The 18,403-nt window shown below is 43.0% G+C and overlaps 1 protein-coding gene across 2 annotated transcripts in view; it reads left to right on the forward strand.

Moving 5' to 3' along the window:
* The first annotated feature begins 11,498 nt into the window (after window positions 1-11,498).
* PCGF3 (polycomb group ring finger 3) overlaps window positions 11,499-18,403 on the forward strand; it is a 127,596-nt gene continuing 120,691 nt past the window's right edge. For both annotated transcript variants that reach the window (XM_089670875.1, XM_089670877.1), the window contains exon 1: window positions 11,499-11,843. The gene's annotated coding sequence lies outside the window, so the exon portion shown is untranslated. The remainder of the gene's footprint in view (window positions 11,844-18,403) is intronic.

An 18,403-nucleotide genomic window follows, 5' to 3' on the forward strand; every position in this document is an offset into this window, starting at 1 on the left:
AGACTTTGTAACTTTCCTACAGACTAAATGATATACACTGATTTGGGTTAATTTTACCAAAGAAATGTAGCAGAATACATTTTGGCCTAAATTTGTAATGAAAGATTATTTATTTGCAAACTGTTATAGCAAAAACGTGGTCAAACTGTTTTTTTGTATTTTTAATATTATTTTCTTTATATAGAAAATAATAAAAACCCCAGTGATTAAATACCACCAAAAGAAAATGCTAGCATATAAAACTAATTTGGGTACAGTGTTGCATGAATAATTGTCCTTCAAAGTGTGACAACACTGAAATCTGAAAAATGGCCTAAGCAAGAAGGGGGTGAAAAAATCTGGTCTTGAAGTGGTTATATTGCAGATATACAGCTATGAGACTGTAGATGACCCTCCAGCTGTTGTGGAACTACAAATCCCTTGAGACTTTGCAAGCCTAATGGTTACAAGCATGACTCCAAAAGGCTGAGACATGATGGGACTTATAGTTCCACAACAGCTGGAGGGCCACAGGTTGAGCACAGGAGTGCCTAGGTGTATACCATACCAGGAAGTTCTCCATCATTTTTTTTTAGGAATTCTAGCCAAAAAGTAAATTTTTCAGGATATTGCTTAGGGACAAATAACATCTCCTAGATTGTAAGCTCCAAGGATCAGGGCCCTCCTATCCCTCTTGTATTGAACTGTATTGTTTCTGTATTGTCTCCCGTTATATTGTAAAGTGCTGAGCAAACTGTTGGCACTATATAAATCCTGTATAATAATAATCTTAGATTGTAAGCTCCCAGGATCAGAGTCCTCCTAACCCTCTTGTATTGAACTGTATTGTTTCTGTATTGTCTCCCGTTATATTGTAAAGTGCTGAGCAAACTGTTGGTGCTATATAAATCCTGTATAATAATAATAATTTCTAAACTTTCCATGTGACATAGCAAATATTTATTTTTTAAATTCAGTTTCACTTTAAAGCAGAACTTGCTTGAAAAATAAATGTCTGCTTAATTATTTTGCCCCCACCCCCCATGCCAAAACACTATCTAAAATAAGAAATAAATAAAAAGTGTAGGTAAAAATGTATCAAATATGCTTATCTTTCTCTTGGTTTCTCGACATGGAGCTTAGGTGAAGTTGATATCAAGATCTTCTGGCAAGATCTCAGGAAATGCTGAGTAGTCCAGATATTTTGCTCCTGCACAGGGTTTAAAGTGCTACTAAGCCCACAACAGTAAAATCAGTCTATATATGCAGTTAAAGCTTGCTTGTTATGCTCACTGTGGAACCTAAAGGGTTAATCCTCTGCATTGTTTAAAAAATGCTGTTTGATCCTGACTTCTCTGATCATCCAATTCTTCCAGTGTCCCTCTTTTATCTCCTGATAATACATATGTGTGGGGACACTCTGCACATGCTCAGTTTGGTGTGTAATGCTAGAGATGGGTTTTTTTTGGGAGAGTGCATGTGCACAGGGCCAATCAGTACTGTCCAGACAGAGGTCAGGGGTTCTGCATCTTCCTAGAGCAGAAAGAAAACTCCTCCTACAAGCTTTAACCAGGGCTCTACTGAACACTGATAGAAGTCACAAGATTGCTCTAACTTCTGATGAGAAAAGGTATTTATCAGTTTATATTTACTATAATAATTGCATTTCCAGTAGTGGGAGACCAGGTGTAGTGAATGCTGGGTCCTGGGTTTTGTAACGTAACATAAGGATTATTTTGCAAGATTTGAGCTACTTACCATCTCCTGGGATCTTACTGGACAAAGTATATCATCCCTGCAGTACAGAAGTTGTGGAAAGGTAAATATATTTATTTACTTTTTTATCCTGCAGGGTTTTATTTAATTCCTTGTATTGTTCTGGCATGAGGGAGGGGGAGCTCTGTTAATCTCACTTTGAAGCTGGTGCAAATTTTACACCATTACTACAGACATTAAATCAGCATATTCAGGATTAGAATAGATATAACATTGCATTAAAGGGAAGATTATATATATTTTTAAATCAGTACTATTCCTCAAATAATTTATATCCATTTTGATAATTTTAAGTAGATGACCCTGCCAGTGAGTTATCAAAATTGAAATCAAAAGTAACTCACTGGCCACTTTATTAGGTACACCTGTTCAATTGCTTGGTTACACAAATTGCTAATCAGCCAATCACATGGCAGCAACTCAATGCATTTAGGCATCTAAACATGGTGAAGATGACTTGCTCAAGCTCAAACCGAGCATCAGAATGGGAAAGAAAGGGGATTTAAGTTACTTTGAATGTGGCATGGTTGTTGGTGCCAGACGGGCTGGTCTGAGCATTTCAAACACTACTGATCTACTGGGATTTTCCCACACAACCATCTCTTGGGTTTACAGAGAATTGTCTGAAAAAGAGAAAATATCCAGTGAGCGGCAGTTGTGTGGACGAAAATGCCTTGTTGATGTCAGAGGTCAGAGGAGAATGGGCAGACTGGTTCAAGATGATAGAAAGACAACAATAACGCAAATAACCACTCATTACAGCCAAGGTATGCAGAATACCACCTTTGAATGCACACCACGTTGAACCTTGAAGCAGATGGGCTACAGCAGCAGAAGAACGCACCGGGAGCCACTCCTGTCAGCTAAGAACAGGAAACAGAGGTTACAATTCAGACAGGCTCACTAAAATTGGACAACAGAACATTGGAAAAATTGTTGTCTGGTTTGAGTTTTGATTTCAGCTGCGACATTTAGGTGATAGGGTCAGAATATGGCATAAACAGCATGAACGCATGGATCCATCCTGCTTTGTATCAACGGTTCAGGAGGCTACAATTCACACAGGCTCACCAAAATTGGACAATAGAGGATTGGAAAAACGTTGCCTGGTCTGTTGAGTCTTGATTTCCCTAGATTGTCCAAGAACATGAGGTTTGTGAATCATGTGGTGCCATGAAATCTAGGATACCTGTTACTCGTTCTAGTGACACCACTAAACGTGTGAATTGTATTAACCCCTTCCCACTCAGCCTTGGCATCCCTTTAGCAGGGTCTTTATGCCAGGGATCAGGAAGGATCAGCCAATCACATGACCATGGCTCTTGATCATTAGTAGAAAACAGAGAGCTGTCTGTGACAGCTCAGTCACTGTGCTTGGACTCTCTGCACAGAAAGCTCTGACACCGATGGATGCATATGTGCCATGTGCGGGCATTAAAGTACACTCTCTTTTGCACCACACATGAGGTTAAACCACCAGTGAAGAAATGGTAAACAAGCATTATAAATGGGTAACATATATTGCTGAAGGCCCCCACCCCTATTTAAGAATGATTTATTTCAGTCTGACATAAATGTTATCTTTCATGCTGGGATATGTTCTCATGGGCTACCAAATTACCTTTGAAACACACATATTTACCACTTAAATACATTTATAAAACCCTGATTTCCTAACCAGTCTCTTCGGTGACATATGAGAAACTTACAGTAGGAGATCTACACAAATAAAGACATTTTAATGAACAATACAAAGATATCTTGGCCACAAATTAAAAATGTATTCTCCAAAAATAGGAAATCTTTAGACATATACCAATAAGGAAGTCGGGGCTACAACTTTTAGGAAGTCCATCGCATTAACATCATCGTTGTCAAGGATCCCAGGTGCATCCATCTTCACCCGGTCTTCCTTCTGAGTTCATGGACTCTGGCTGCATGCGGGAGCCCTGGCCCAGGCACAGAGCTCTCAATGTATGAGTATGCCATTCCTTCAGATTGCATGCGCCGGTGATGTCCCCAGCTACATGCTGTGTGAATATCTCCTAAATGGTGCAAGTTTAAGAGATATGCACATTACCTGCAGGCAATCCTTATGATAGGCTTCACATATTCCTTGACATGTTTCGTGTAGTTTCGCTTCTTCAAAAGCAGAAGGGGCTGGCTGGACACCATTGGAATCTGGCAGTACAAAATTAGGCGGGTGTGGGAGCACAAAAAAAAAAAAAAGCTAGAGCAACCACAGATATTCTTATATCAAACTAAGGATATAAAGTGATGTATTCAGTCCACATTAATTTTCATAGGTCAAAGCCTTACCCATGCAACACACAATCCAGGACAAGGCAAAACAGAATACATTAAGGCTACATTCACACTAGCGTTGTGTGCAGGCGGCAGAGAGGCGTTTGGGAAGCGTTTTTAATGCCTCTGTCAATTCTGCACATTGCAGCACATGGTGCTGTTCTAACGGGAGTGGTAGCGTCGCGGCGCGGCAAAACGGACGCCTCTGGTCGAGTCAGGAGGCGTTGAAGCCTCATATTTTAGCCTATGGTGCCGCTCTGCAAACGCCTGGCCGGCGTTTGCGGTGCGGTTGCGGAGCGGTAACGCCATTCGAACTTCATTATAGGCGTTTGTGGGGCGTTTTTAACACTCGGCAAACGGATAGCAACCGCCGCTAAACTGTGCATGCGGTGTTTGCTCTGCAAACGCCGGACCAACGCTTGCCAAACGCTAAAGGGGCGTTTGGCAAGCGTTGGTAAAACAGCCAAGTGTGAACGAGCCCTAAATCTGATTAGCAATGATATGACAAAAGAACCATGTTAGGGATCTCAAAAAAGGATTACAAGTGTTCCATGTCCATAGATGTATATACTTGTAAGGATCTTAAAACGTGCCGCATCTATCACAAAATCTTCCTGTACTTCAGCTGCATCATTCATATGAAGAAACATAGAACATCTCCAAGAAGGTCTTTCTCTGTATTAAAAGCTCTTTCACTTTTTAGAAAAGCATGGCGTTACAAAACAGTGAGGAAATGGCTGCATCTGGGCGCATCGCGCAAAGCATGTCGCACCAAAGAAGTACCTACTCCTTTTTGGGCAGCAAGCTTGGTGCGATGAGCATTGCTAAGATTGCAGCCTGATTTATCATGTGACAATTGAGGCAGTACTGCACCGCGTTTTTGGTGACATTGAAAATGAATGGCACCTGAACACTCATGGTCTGATTTGCCATTCTTGCACAGTGTTTTGAGACCATGGGCAGAATCTCAGGGCGATTCTGGCTAAAATACAAAACGTCCAGATGTGAATGGTGCCTCAATGTTTTTGCTCCTGAACTACAATTTTATTTTCTAATTCTGGCTTTATATACACACACACACGAACTAGAGAAGGCCTATTATAGTGAACCGTTCCCTCTGAAGACAAAAGCCCCTACAGCACACAACACTGTTCTCAAATCATCTGAGAATTGTTTCTAAACTAAAAAAAAAATGTTTAGATACCTACCTTTTATTGTAGTCCACTTGCTGATTTCCCAAGGCACTGGTAACATAGCCAGGGACAGAAAGGTGCATCCTGGGAAGGTTGTGTTACCAGTGCCTTCCAGGGGGATCCTGCATGAAAGGGAAGGAGCACCCAATGTCCAGAAAAATGCAACTCTTGGTATAGGATTCATGAAACATTTATTGAAAGAGTAAAACATATACATCAAGACAACACATTTCAGGGGAATTGACTTCCCCTTCTCCAGGGCTCTTAGTGTGTATTTATAGGTGGGGGTAGATTCTGGATTTCTACATTCCAAGCATCCACTTGGCAGCATGCTGGCTTGTAATGAGGCAGGTGCAGTCCAAGTCTTCTAGCTGAAATGACCACAAGGTTGTACCAGAAAAGCAGCAGTCCAAGCCCCCAAGGGGGTCCACCACCACATCCACCGTTGGGATCAACCCACTGGAAGTGATTTTCTCCACACTGCCCACGTAGCCATGTATCCATCTACCCATGGCTAGATATCAATTCAGCCAGTCCAAATCAGTCTCCAGCCCGAACCAGGGAGATCTTACAGGATCTTGGGGGAAAAGTTTTTTCTTTTTCAACAGATGAGAGATTGAAATCAGGTACAGATGTCATTGGTACAGGGAACCAGGAAGGCACAGGGAACTAGGAATAAGAAGCTTTTTCAGGTATTTATGCCCCATAGACTTCTAAATACGAAACACATGATTTTTTGCACCTGAAAAACTCATATCTTCCTCGAGAACTGCTCTTCTCCCAGCCCAGGAAACAAATACGAAGCTTGGTATCCATGCAAAAACACTTGCATAGAGCTTGTAAAATGCCTAAAAGAATGCTTTAAAACCATTATGCTCTGCTTATGATTGATTGATGTGTGATTCGATCAAGACGATTGAATCAGAAATGGATGAAATAGCCATTACTTCAATTCTGATTGATTTAGACTCCATTTAAAACAGATTCAGTGAAACTGAGCTGATTGGTCAGGGTAGAAAATTGTTGATAGTTTTGCACTGATCAGTAAAACAGAGATGATTTGGGCATGCATTTGATCACATTTCAATCGGATTATTAGGCTGCATGGTGCAGACAGAGATATGACTGATAATTTATAATCTTATCTTCCAACTAACAATCAATATTCACTTCCCTGTGTGTGTGGCATATCGATCAAATGGGTTGTTGACTATAGAATGATTATTCCTATCAGAGAGATCGATTGGAAAAGAAACCAGTCCTTTATCGAAGCGTGCATGACCACCATTATGGTAAATTATCAATCGCACCTCTGTTTCCACCATGTAGTCTCATAATCTGTTTGATTAAAATACAATTGTATTCAATCTACATGGAGTCTAAAGCCGGACATAGATGATGCAATTTTCTTTCCTGCAACCACGGAATGTAGGAAAGAAAATTGCTTAATTTCTCCATTAACACAGTCAGTGCAGAACTATTGTGTTCAACCAGTGAGGGGGGGGGGGGGGGGTCTCCCCATCAGGAGAACACAGTGATTATTGCTAGCGGCTATACCTGTTAGGGTGATTCATCCTCTCCATTTGTCTTCTTTACCAATTATCACTAAAAGTTAAAGAAAATCTCACATTTTGAGTTGTCAGGAATAGAGGGGGAATCTTTCAGACCTTCCAATGGGTATACTAGTTCGGGTGACCCTGGTGACGACAGGAATTCCCCCACTTTGAAGGGATTTTCTCTCACTTCCTGTATATGGATATGGTACATGAAGTGAAGAGAAGTCTTCCCAATGGAAAACTGATAGCAAAAAATAAAACTGACAGGGGTTATAACCCTCCCTTACTCTATCCAAAATGAAACAAAAGTTTTTACTTTTTTTCTGTAGTGTCCTCTGGTGTAGATCGTTGTTGAGACTAGTTAGAGGCTTGCTAGAAGCCTAGGTGTAGACAGAGGGATACTTCAGACAGGCTGGAGTGCTCTACAGGTCAGTCTTCTGGTACCTCCCCCTGCTTTAGAAACTTGGAGAAGCTTCTGGAAGCCAGTAGGCGGAGGTGAGGAGGGGCTGATATCCATATTTATGGGAGTCTGATCCAGGGGCGGACTGACAACTCATGGGGCCCCCGGGCAATAGGGGATCATGGGGCCCCTGTGTCCTTGCCCAAACTCAAAAAAGCCTATGAAAAAGGTACCAGGGGCATCTCATGGGGCCCCCTACTGACCCTGGTGCCTCGGGCAGTGCCCGAGTTTCCAAATGGTCAGTCTGCCCCTGATTTGACCAATCCCAGGCAGGAGGCCTGGCAGTGTGGCAGACCAGCTCATATTTATGGCTGAGCCTGGTCAGCAAGGGAATCAGGTGGAAGATGGAGTGCTGAGAGGTGCTGCTGTGTAGCCTGGGAGGGGGCCCCGGAGAAGGGTGGTCTTGATTCCAGGATGAAGGCTGGAAACTGGAGGAGGAAAGAGGAGAAATGAAAGAGGAAGCTCCCCTGCCCTGCAGTCCACCGGGGAAGGACAACCTACAAAGCTTGGAGAAGAACCAGCCCAGCTAAAGAGGCCTGAAAGCAGTTCTATCCACAGCTGCAGGACAAGGACAGTGTGAGTACCTCTACACCCCCAGGGCTTAGAAGGGAGAAGTCTGCTGGATGAAAGTTCTGACAAGCCTTCAGGGGACAGTTCATAGCTTACCAAATCTCTTGTCCTGGGATCAGATACCATAGCCAGGTGGGCTGATATTTGTTCACTTAGGGGACATAGAGCTCCTAAAAGTTGGGACTTTGCTAAAATACATTCAAGTCTGCTCAGAACTTCTGCAAGTTGCTTACTTTGCTAAAAACTACCATGGCGCCAGCTGAAACACAGTCATTGATCAGCCATTTTTGTAGTATTTTCTAGAGAAGGAAGTTGTCCTCAATTTGTTATTCTGCAATCAAGTTCGGCATCCCATAACCCCTTTATCTCATCCCAGTTAAAACTAAAAAACCAAGCCCGTGGACTGTTTCTTGTTATTGGATTCAAGTGGAAAATGCATGTTGCAGGAAGTAAGGGGGCACCCAAAACCAGTGGCTTTCAAGGGGGTAGTGCTACATTTTTTATTTTTGGAGTTTGTTTCTTGGGCTGGGCAAGGGTAGGAGGAGAGGAATTTCTCATGCGTAATAAAAACGTATTAAAAAATTAATGTATCAGGTGTTTACAGTTCCCATTGAAGTGTACAGGATCAAAACCACCTGAATACACTTTAAAACAGCTCATGCAGTGCTGGGACAAGGTCATCTAGAGCCCAGGGCAAACATGCCAAAGTGCCCCCCCCCCCAAGATGTATGAGCATTAAGTGTCAGCAAAAATCTCCCCCACCTGAAAAAAAAATTGAGCACTAATCTTCATGCTTACTCCTTATATATAAATCCCCCCCTACTCCCTTGCTGAAATCCCCCCTTGCAGCACAAATCTTTGCCCCTCCATCCCCCCACAACTCAAATATTCTCTCTACCCATATGCCCCCATCAGAAATCTCCTTTCAAAAAAAAAAATTCCCCCTCCTAGCATAAACCCTCTGCCCATCAAATTTCCCCTCCGTGCACAAATCCTTCTCCCCCCACTTCAAGACCCCCCTCCCAGCACAAATTCACCTTCCACAATCCCCCTTCCTTACACACTCCCAAAATTTCCCTTCCTAGCACAAATACCCCCAGTCATCCTCACTAGCACAATATCCCCCACCAAAAAAAAGAATTTTCCTTTCTAGCACACATCCACTCCCCCTCCCATATTACCTTTTCTAGCACAAACCTCCTAAATTTCTCATCCTAGCATAAATCCTCTTCTCCCATCCCCTTTCCCAACACAAATCCCCCTAAATCACCACTCCTAGCACATCTCCCCAAATTTCCCCTCCTAGAACAAATCTTACCCCCTGTTGCTCCCCAAATCCCCACACTCAACACAAGTCCCCTTCCCCCAATTTCCTTATGGTGCCCTCCCACCTCACATGATACCATAGAGCCCAGGGCAACCGTCCCTCCTGCCCTATCCTTGTCCCAGCCCTGAACTTGTGTACTTCCTTGAAGTGTAGGCCGTAGACTGTAGGGCGACTGGGTGTACAAATGTAACCAGGGACAATTAGAATGAATTTAATTCTTTGTAGTCAGACATCGTAAGGTGTGGGGAAATTAGCAGAAAAATGCTGAAGTGTGAATGGGGGGGGGGGGGGGGGGTTACATGCACTCTCATTGAAGTCTAAAATATCTAAATATGCCTCCCCAAAAAAAACTCATGTACTTTTTTTGAACATAGAGCAAGGGGTGACGGAGTGCACTTGTGTGATCAGGGAAAATTCAACAGAATTGGATTCTGCATGTTGAGCATAGTCAGAAGTGAGGAATAGAGTCATAGCTCATTGGGGTACAAAAAAGCACAAGTTCAGGTTGGAGATGAGTTTGGAGGATGCACAAGCTGGTCTCTAGTTGGGAAACAAACTGAAAATACTGAAGTGTGAATGGGGGGATTACATGCACTCCCATTGAAGTTCATGGGGGCCAAAAATACTTAAATATGCCTCCCAAAAAACCTCATGTACTTTTTTTGAAAATAGAGCATAGAGTGATGGAACACACTTGTGTGATCAAGGACAATTGGAAAGAATGGGATTCTGCATGTTGAGCACAGGCATGAGGATCAGAGCTTGGGCGTCTTCCGAACTCATCTCCAACCAGAACTTGCTGTCCAGTGAGCTGCGGCCTGGGTCAGTCCATGTCTTGCAGCTTCTGGGAGCTGCCAGGAGTGACTCTTGGCTCCTTGGGCTACCAAAAAAAGTGCAAGTTCCTGTTGGAGATGAGTTCGAAGGATGCACAAGTTCATCTCTAGTTGGGAAACAAACTGAAAATACTGAAGTGTGAATGGGGGGATTAAATGCACCCCCATTGAAGTCCATGGGGGCCAAAAATACTTAAATATGCCCCCCATAAAACCTCATGTATGCTTTTGAACATAGAGCATATAGTCATGAAACACACTTGTGTGATCAAGGACAATTGGAAAGAATGGGATTCTGCATGTTGAGCACAAGTGTGAGGAACAGAGCTTAGGCATCTTCCGAACTCATCTCCATCCAGAACTTGCTGTCCAGTGAGCTGCAGCCTGGGTCAGTCCATGCCTTGCAGCTTCCGGGAGCTGCGAAGCGTGACTCTTGGCTCCTTGGGGTACCAAAAAAAGCATAAGTTTGGGTTGGAGATGAGTTCGGAGAATGCACAAGCTTGTCTCTAGTCTGCAAACAAACTGAAAATACTGAAGTGTGAATGGAGGGATTAAATGCACCCCCATTGAAGTCCATGGGGGCCAAAAATACTTAAATATGCCCCCCATAAAACCTCATGTACTTTTTTTAAACATAGAGCATAGAGTGACGGAGCACACTTGTGTGATCAAGGACAATTGGAAAGAATGGGATTCTGCATGTTGAGCACAGGCCTGAGGAACAGAGCTTGGGCGTCTTCCGAACTCATCTCCAACCAGAAATTGCTGTCCAGTGAGCTGCAGCCTGGGTCAGTCCATGCCTTGAAGCTTCCATGACCTGTGAAGAATGACTCATGGCTCGTTGGGGTACCAAAAAAGTACAAGTTCGGGTTGGAGATGAGTTCAGAGAATGCACAAGTTCGTTTCTAGTTGGGAAACAAACTGAAAATACTGAAGTGTAAATGGAGGGATTAAATGCACAGGCCTGAGGAAGAGTCTTGGGCATCTTCCGATCTCATCTCCAACCAGAACTTGCTGCTCAGTGAGCTGAGGCCTGGGTCATTCCATGTGCTGCGAAGAATAACTCTTGGCTCGTTTGGGGTATCAAAAAAGCACAAGTTCGGGTTGGAGATGAGTTAGGAGAATGCACTAGTTAGTCTCTAGTCGGGAAACAAACTGAAAAACGCTTCAGTGTGAATGGGGGTTCAGTGTTGGTGGTGTGGAAGTGAACTTCAATGTAGTGAGCCTGCGTTCACTTCAAACTTCCAATCACAGGCAGGAGAAAGTCTTTGTTTTTTTAAATCCCAGCACATGATTGGATGTTTCTGGGGACTTCTGAACACTTCCCCCTTGTTCACCCTGCTGACAGTAGATGTGAGGTTTTTTTTCCTTAAATCCTATGGGTCTAGTCCCCCAGGATCACTTGTAGCCTTCACCTCAGGAGGCTGCCTGCTTGCCTGCATTAGAGAACAAGCCCAGCTCCCCCCCTCTCCTCGCTGTCCTCCCCCCTCCTGCCGGGCGCAGGCGCAGCTCTCACACTCGGCTCTGCTCGGCACAGCTCGGCTATTTCCGCCTCTTTGTTTTAAACTCCTGCCGGAATTTTTTTTTCCTCCTCATTTCCAATCTTCTTTTTTTAACTAAGGGGGGAGCGGTCGGGAGCAGGAGTGAGCCCCGTGTGGCCTCCGTACAGATCTGTCCTTTTCCGTGGCTTCGGCAGCCGCACGGCTGTGCACACAGCGAGGCTTCTCCCCTTGCCCTGTGTGTCTGTGCTCTGCCCGGTGGAGAAACCCCCCTCCAGCAAGCAGCAGCAGAGGACGGCTTCATCTCCACAGACACACGGCAAGTCCAGCGGCACCATTGCAGCAGGTCAGTGTGTGATTAGATCTCCCCCCCCCCTGCAAAGTGAGGGGGACCTAGGCTCCCTGTACAGGGGAATAGAGAGCACTAGTCAGGATTGTGACTCCCCTCCCCACCTTATCAGCCCTCCCTTTTTCCTCATCTACCACATCTCTTCTGTTTAAAGCCCCCCTGTCTCTCTCTGTATACATATGTGTGTGTGCAGCCATGCTACAACCCCCCAGTCATGTCTCCATCCTGTCTTTTCTGCTGCTCTCCCAGCACTCCACTTTCTATGCCTGCCACAGACCCCCCCTGGCTTATGGCCTGAAGGGGGATTCACTAATGCAGCTGCCTTTAACACCCCTATTCAGGTCTTCTGTGTTTATTTACCCCACCCTCTATGGTTGGAGAAGACTGATAAATGAATTGCCCTTTTACCCTTCAGCTAACATCAGGTTTCATGATCTACCTTGGCTTTGCAGCTTTACCAGTCTGAAGCCTTCATCAACCACTCCATGTCCCCCAGGATGTAGGGTTCTGGTGGGGTCTGTAGGGTTCTGGTGGGGTCTGTAGGGTTCTGGTGGGGACTGTAGGGTTCTGGTGGGGACTGTAGGGTTCTGGTGGGGTCTGTAGGGTTCTGTAGAGTTCTGCTGGGGTCTGTAGGGTTCTGCTGGGGTCTGTAGGGTTCTGTAGAGTTCTGCTGGGGCTTGTAAGGTTCTGGCGGGGCCTGTGGAGCACTTATTCCCACCTAGGGACCCTTATGATAGATCTGCAGTTGCAAAGTTTTTTTGTTTTTCTTTTCTTAACTGTCACTTTTCAGTAAACAATTCTCTAAGGGCTGATTTGCACTGCTATGGTGGGAGAAGACTGATAAATTAATTGCCCTTTTACCCTTCAGCTAACATCAGGTTTTATGATCTACCTTGGCTTTGCAGCTTTACCAGTCTGAAGCCTTCATCAACCACTCCATGTCCCCCAGACTGTAGGATTCTGGTGGGGTCTGTAGGGTTCTGGTGGGGTCTGTAGGAGTCTGTAGAGTTCTGGTCGGGCTTGTAAGGTTCTGGTGGGGCCTGTGGAGCACTTATTCCCACCTAGGGACCCTTATGATAGATCTGCAGTCGCAAAGTTTTTTTTTTTTTGTTTTCTTAACTGTCACTTTTCAGTAAACAATTCTCTAAGGGCTGATTTTCACTGCTATGGTTGGAGAAGACGGATAAATGAATTGCCCTTTTACCCTTCAACTTACATCAGGTTTCATGATCTACCTTGGCTTTGCAGCTTTACCAGTCTGAAGCCTTCATCAACCACTCCATGTCCCCCAGACTGTAGAGTTTTGGTTGGGTCTGTATTGTTTCTTGTGGGGTCTGTAGGGTTCCGGATGGGACTGTAGAGTTCCGGAGGGGCTTGTAAAGTTTTGGTGGGGCCTGTGGAGCACTTATTCCCACCTAGGGACTCTTATGATAGATCTGCAGTCGCAAAGGTTTTTTTTTTTTTTTTTTTTCTTAACTGTCACTTTTCAATAAACAATTCTCTAAGGGCTGATTTTCACTGCTATGGTTGGAGAAGACTGATACATTAATTGCCCTTTTACCCCTCAGCTAACATCAGGTTTTATGATCTACCTTGGCTTTGCAGATTTATCAGTCTGAAGCCTTCATCGACCACTCCATGTCCCCCAGACTGTATGGTTCTGGTGGGGCCTGTGTGGTTCTCTAGTGTTCTGGTGGGGTCTGTAGGGTTTTGGTGGGGTCTGTGGGGTTCTCTTGTGTTCTGTTGGGGTCTGTGGAGCACTTATTCCCACTTAGGAACTCTTATGGTAGATCTGCAATTGCAAAGGTTGTGTTTTTTTTTTTTTTTCTTAACTGTCACTTTTCAATAGACAGTTCTCTAAGGGCTGATTTTCACTGCTATGGTTGGAGAAGACTGCTAAATGAATGGCCCTTTTACCCTTCAGCTAACATCAGGTTTCATGATCTACGTTTGCAGCTTTACAAGTCTGAAGCCTTCATTGACCACTCCATGTCCCCCAGACTGTAGTGTTCTGGAGGAGGTCTGTGGGGTTCTGGTGGGGTCTGTGGAGCAGTTATTTCCACCTAGGGACTCTTCTGGTAGATCTGAAATTACTATTTTTTTTTCCTTAACTGTCACTTTTCAATAAACACTCTCTAAGGGCTGATTTTCACCAAATAATTTCCAGTGCATTTTTAAATTGCATCAAAAATGTATGCACAGTGTTTTCCAATGACCCTAGGTCATGCCACTGTGGACAGTTCCAGTGCAGTCAACAAAAATAGAACCTGCTGCATTTTTTGCATCCAGAACACAGAAAAAAAAGCATGTAAATGTACCCGAGTGCACATGGTCCTAAAGTGTCAAAATAAAAAAAGAGGAATAAAATACGCTGGACCGCATGCGAAACTCAGAAATTGTGGTGTGAACCAGCTCTAGGAATTGACAGATGGACTTTTTAAAGTCAAAACTTTTTTTTCTTTTTTTTTTGGATAGTTTGGGCTAGAGGGTTTAAAGAGTCACACACTCTGTTTATCCTGGTGACAACTGGAAAATTCCCACATTTTTGGTTGTCACCAGAATCAGAGGAGAAATCTTCCAAAAGGGACTATTGCTTCCATGTCAGTGGTCTAAGCCCCCATTCACACCTGAATGATTTTTAGAAGTGCTTTATTCTCATCACCAGATTTCTACATTGTTCTATTGTGTCCATTCACATCTGTGGGATGTGCTCTGCTGTTGCTCAATGCTCAGAAAAATAGCAGGAGCTTCTTTAGGGCGCGATCATGTGTTTTGGCCTTAAATTACTTTATTTGGAGAGCCTTAAAATGTTTTTTTTTTTTTTCCTTCTTTTGTTTGTTTCTTAGCTGTCTGCTACTAGTAACTAGCTTTCCATTGGCTAAAGCAAAAAAGCGAAAACACTCAGGCCTCATGCACACAGGACTTTTTTTTTTTTTTTTAACTCTCCTAGGAGCCAGAAGTGGTTTTTCAGAAAAAAATGACTGAGGTTTGTAAAAGTGTCTAATGCTTAAGCATTTAGGTGTGTTTACAGGCGTCAAGTGCTTGGGGATTAACATGTAGAGAAGCTTAGGGGCAGGAAAAAAAATGTCTGACACCCCTAGGAGCAGCTGCAAAAACGTCCTGTGTGCATAAGGACTCAAGCTTGAAAAATGTGAAAAAAAAAAGTTCAAAACACTCAACTGTGAAGCCAGGCTAGGAGGGCAATTTGAAGAGATTTCCTCTCACTTCCTGTTATGTCTTCAGGACAGAAGGTGAAGGGAAATCTTTCCAGCTGGGTTTTTCCCATTCCATTTTTATCCAAAAAAAGTATGGAATTTAGATTACTTTAATTTAGAATTTTTTAACAATATTTTTACTTCTTAAGAGAATCCCACCACGTTTTCCAACGCTATTGTATCGCACGGTCAACTTGCCTTTAAACACACAAGCACTTTTATTGTTTCTATTCACTTGATTGTGATTCTGAGGGTTATTAGAGTTGCTAGCTACCTACCTATATAATCTTTTATTTGGAGCTTAGCAAGTCTTGCAGCCATACTCTAAGGCAGGCCATAGATGGGATTTTTTTAAAATTATTATTTATTTTTATTTTTTTCCTGCAACTGCAGATTGCAGTTAATGGGGGAACCCCTCCCATGGAGCTATTGTGTTCTCCTGTCAGGGAGCTGTCCCTGCTGTGGGTACACAGTGATTATTGCTAGCAGCTGCTGCCGATGGCAATAATCGCATGTAAAAATCTGACATCTGATTCTACTCAAGTCGATCGATGGGGTACTATCAGCCTTCTCATAGTTGGTCCGAATCTTGGCCGGTCCTTGCTGAACTGGCTGACATTCTATTAATCTATGGCTAGCTTAAGTTTTACCATGTTATGACCTGCCACTTTCTTGTACCAGTGTGCTTCCACTATACATGTAACATGTTTACACCAGGTCGTGTTTTCATGTTTGATCTCAAAGGTTCAGATGACTTTTTCCTTATTATCTGGAGGGCCATCATTATTATTGACTTCTGGAGCAATGCTATCACACTCTATAACTTTCTGTCTGAAGGTTTCTGTCAAAGCACTTTACTACACCCTGCTGCTAAGTCACTTTTCAGATGCCTATCTCGTCACTTTACTGTTCTGTGGGGGCTATGGTCCTAGCATTTAAGTCTTCCCACTTTTCCTGTGTCTTAAAATTTGCATTGTCCTTGACAACCAGGTGCTTCTTTTTTTTTTTTACCTGTACTAAGAATAGTAGCTAGAATGTAACTGCATTGGGCAACATTGAAACTTTTCGGTCATTTTATACACAAGACTCATTGTCAGCAGCTTATGCTGTGTCCTTTTTTTTCAGTGATGTTGGTTATTGTTCATTTTAAACTCCTTGACAGGATCATTACAGTCGTTTTTGTAATAATTGATTTGTAATTATTTTGCATTTGTTTTCTAGATCTTTAAAACTTTTTTTTTTTTTTTTTGTTCTATCTGAAATTCCTCAACGTGTTCTTTTTTTCGATATACCCACCTGTTACTTCCCTCTCTAGTCTAGTTTGGCTTACTTTCCATCTTTCATTTTATGAAGTCTCAGGTTATAAAAATTTTACTGGAAATCAAAAGCATTTCTAAATGGCATTTTAGTGGTCAATTGTCATTATTAGCTATTAGGCATTTTTTTTCTTTTTTTTTGGTTTAGATGAGAGTTGCTGAATAACGAATGATCTGCACCCACCACCCATCTGTTTATGAATTATGTATGTCTCTCAAGGCTGGTATTCTGTTAAGGCTGTGTAATGTTGTGCTGGGTTTAAGGCTAGTTTTTATGATCTCTATGCATCTTTTACATTGTTAGTGTCATTTGAAATGTTGTTAATGCTTTTCATTGTTTCCATGGTACCTGGCAGCTTGTAACTGGTAAATGAAACATTGACACCTACTAGTGACTTGACAGTGGAGGTTTCAAAATACATTTGACTGCTTGTTATCTTGATGCAAAAAGAATGAATAAATGTAAGTGCGGTTGGCCTTAGATAATGCAGCTTTTCTTCCAGTAGATACCTATGAAAAGTTTTTTAATTACACTTGTTTAGAATGATCTCTCAGTTGTATACGTGTTTTTTTTATTTTTTTATTTTTTTAAAGATATTTAGCACTGTATTTAGTAACACAAATATGTAAAACAAACTGGAATGTCGCATAACAATTGTACAAACCTTGCCTAGCCTTCCACAGCTTATTTACCCTTTAGCTGCTTAAGCTGGCCATTCTCTGATCAAAATATGGCTGGTTCAGCAGGGACCATCCTAATTCCAATCAGTGTGTAGCCGTCCCCACTTGCAGAAGTCGATCCATTGATCGATTTCTGTCAAAAAGACATGCTGGAAAACTTTTCCTGATAAGTGGCTGCAGCCGCTGATCATTGTAATTTGGCAGGTGCAGCTGTCAGAATATAATGCCTTGGCCACAGGGGATTTCTCTGTTGCCCTCTTTTCGGCTTGGTGAACGAAAACATTAACAGCATATGGCCAGCTTCAGATGCCCAAATCTGTCAACCATGGGCTGCTGAAATACTTCCATTTTTTTTAATGTCCTATAGACTTAAACTGATATTAATGGCTTGGGGTTTTTTTTTTTTTTTAAAACAAACATGTCATACTTACATTCTCTGTGCAATGGTTTTGCACAGAGCAGCCCAGATCCTTCTCTTCTCGGGTCCCCTGCCAGAGCTCCAGGCCCCTTCCTCCTGCCAAGTGCCCCATAGCAAGCAGCTTGCTCTGGGGGCACCTGAACTTCTGCTCTGTGTTTCCATTCACACACCGAGTGTGGCTCAGCCCTGTTCTCTCCTCATTGGGTCACTGGTTGTGATTGACAGTGGTGGGAGCCAATGGCTATTGCTGCTGTCCTAGCCCATGAGAAGGGAGAGACTTGGAAGCTTGTACAAATGTATGTACAAGCTGGTTCGGGATGGGGCTCAGGTAAGTTTTTTTTTGGGGGGGGGGGGGGCTGCTGTGCACAGAAAGTTTGTTACTTTCATGCATAGAATATATGAACCTTGAGCTTTTTCAGTGGAAGTAAACCATCTTATTCTTCACAGCCAAGGAAACTGCCGTCTTAGCTCCTGTTTAATTTGCAGCTGCCGTGGTGCTGCACATGTGATCAGTTCTGACACGTGCCATTTGGTAGCTTGACAGTTCAGTTGAGAGGACAAGCAACCGTGACAGTTGCCATTCATGGCATGCAAGAGTTTAATCAATGGGTTTGGTTCTGCTTCATATAGTTAAGTTTTAATATGTGTGAAACTGTAAGCCAATTACTTCATTGCTTTGGCTTCCATTTAGAGGCTTCAAGTGACGTCTCCCGTGTCTATGGGAGTTTTGCATTGTGCATTAGAGAAAACAATGTTTCTGCACCTTTTTTCCATTTTTATGTTTTTGGCCACTCTATTTTTATACTTCAGGAGTGAAGAAATTAAAGTAGAACTCCAGGATATCCCTAAATAATCTTAAAACTGTTCCCAATCCTCTTGTAACACCTATACTAACTACCCTGTAGAAGAAAGATGCATATTCTTCTC

This window comes from Staurois parvus, unplaced genomic scaffold (assembly GCF_062004578.1).
Source record: "Staurois parvus isolate SC_StPar_1 unplaced genomic scaffold, SC_StPar_1.0 ptg000096l, whole genome shotgun sequence".
In the NCBI taxonomy this organism is placed as follows: Eukaryota; Metazoa; Chordata; class Amphibia; order Anura; family Ranidae; genus Staurois; species Staurois parvus.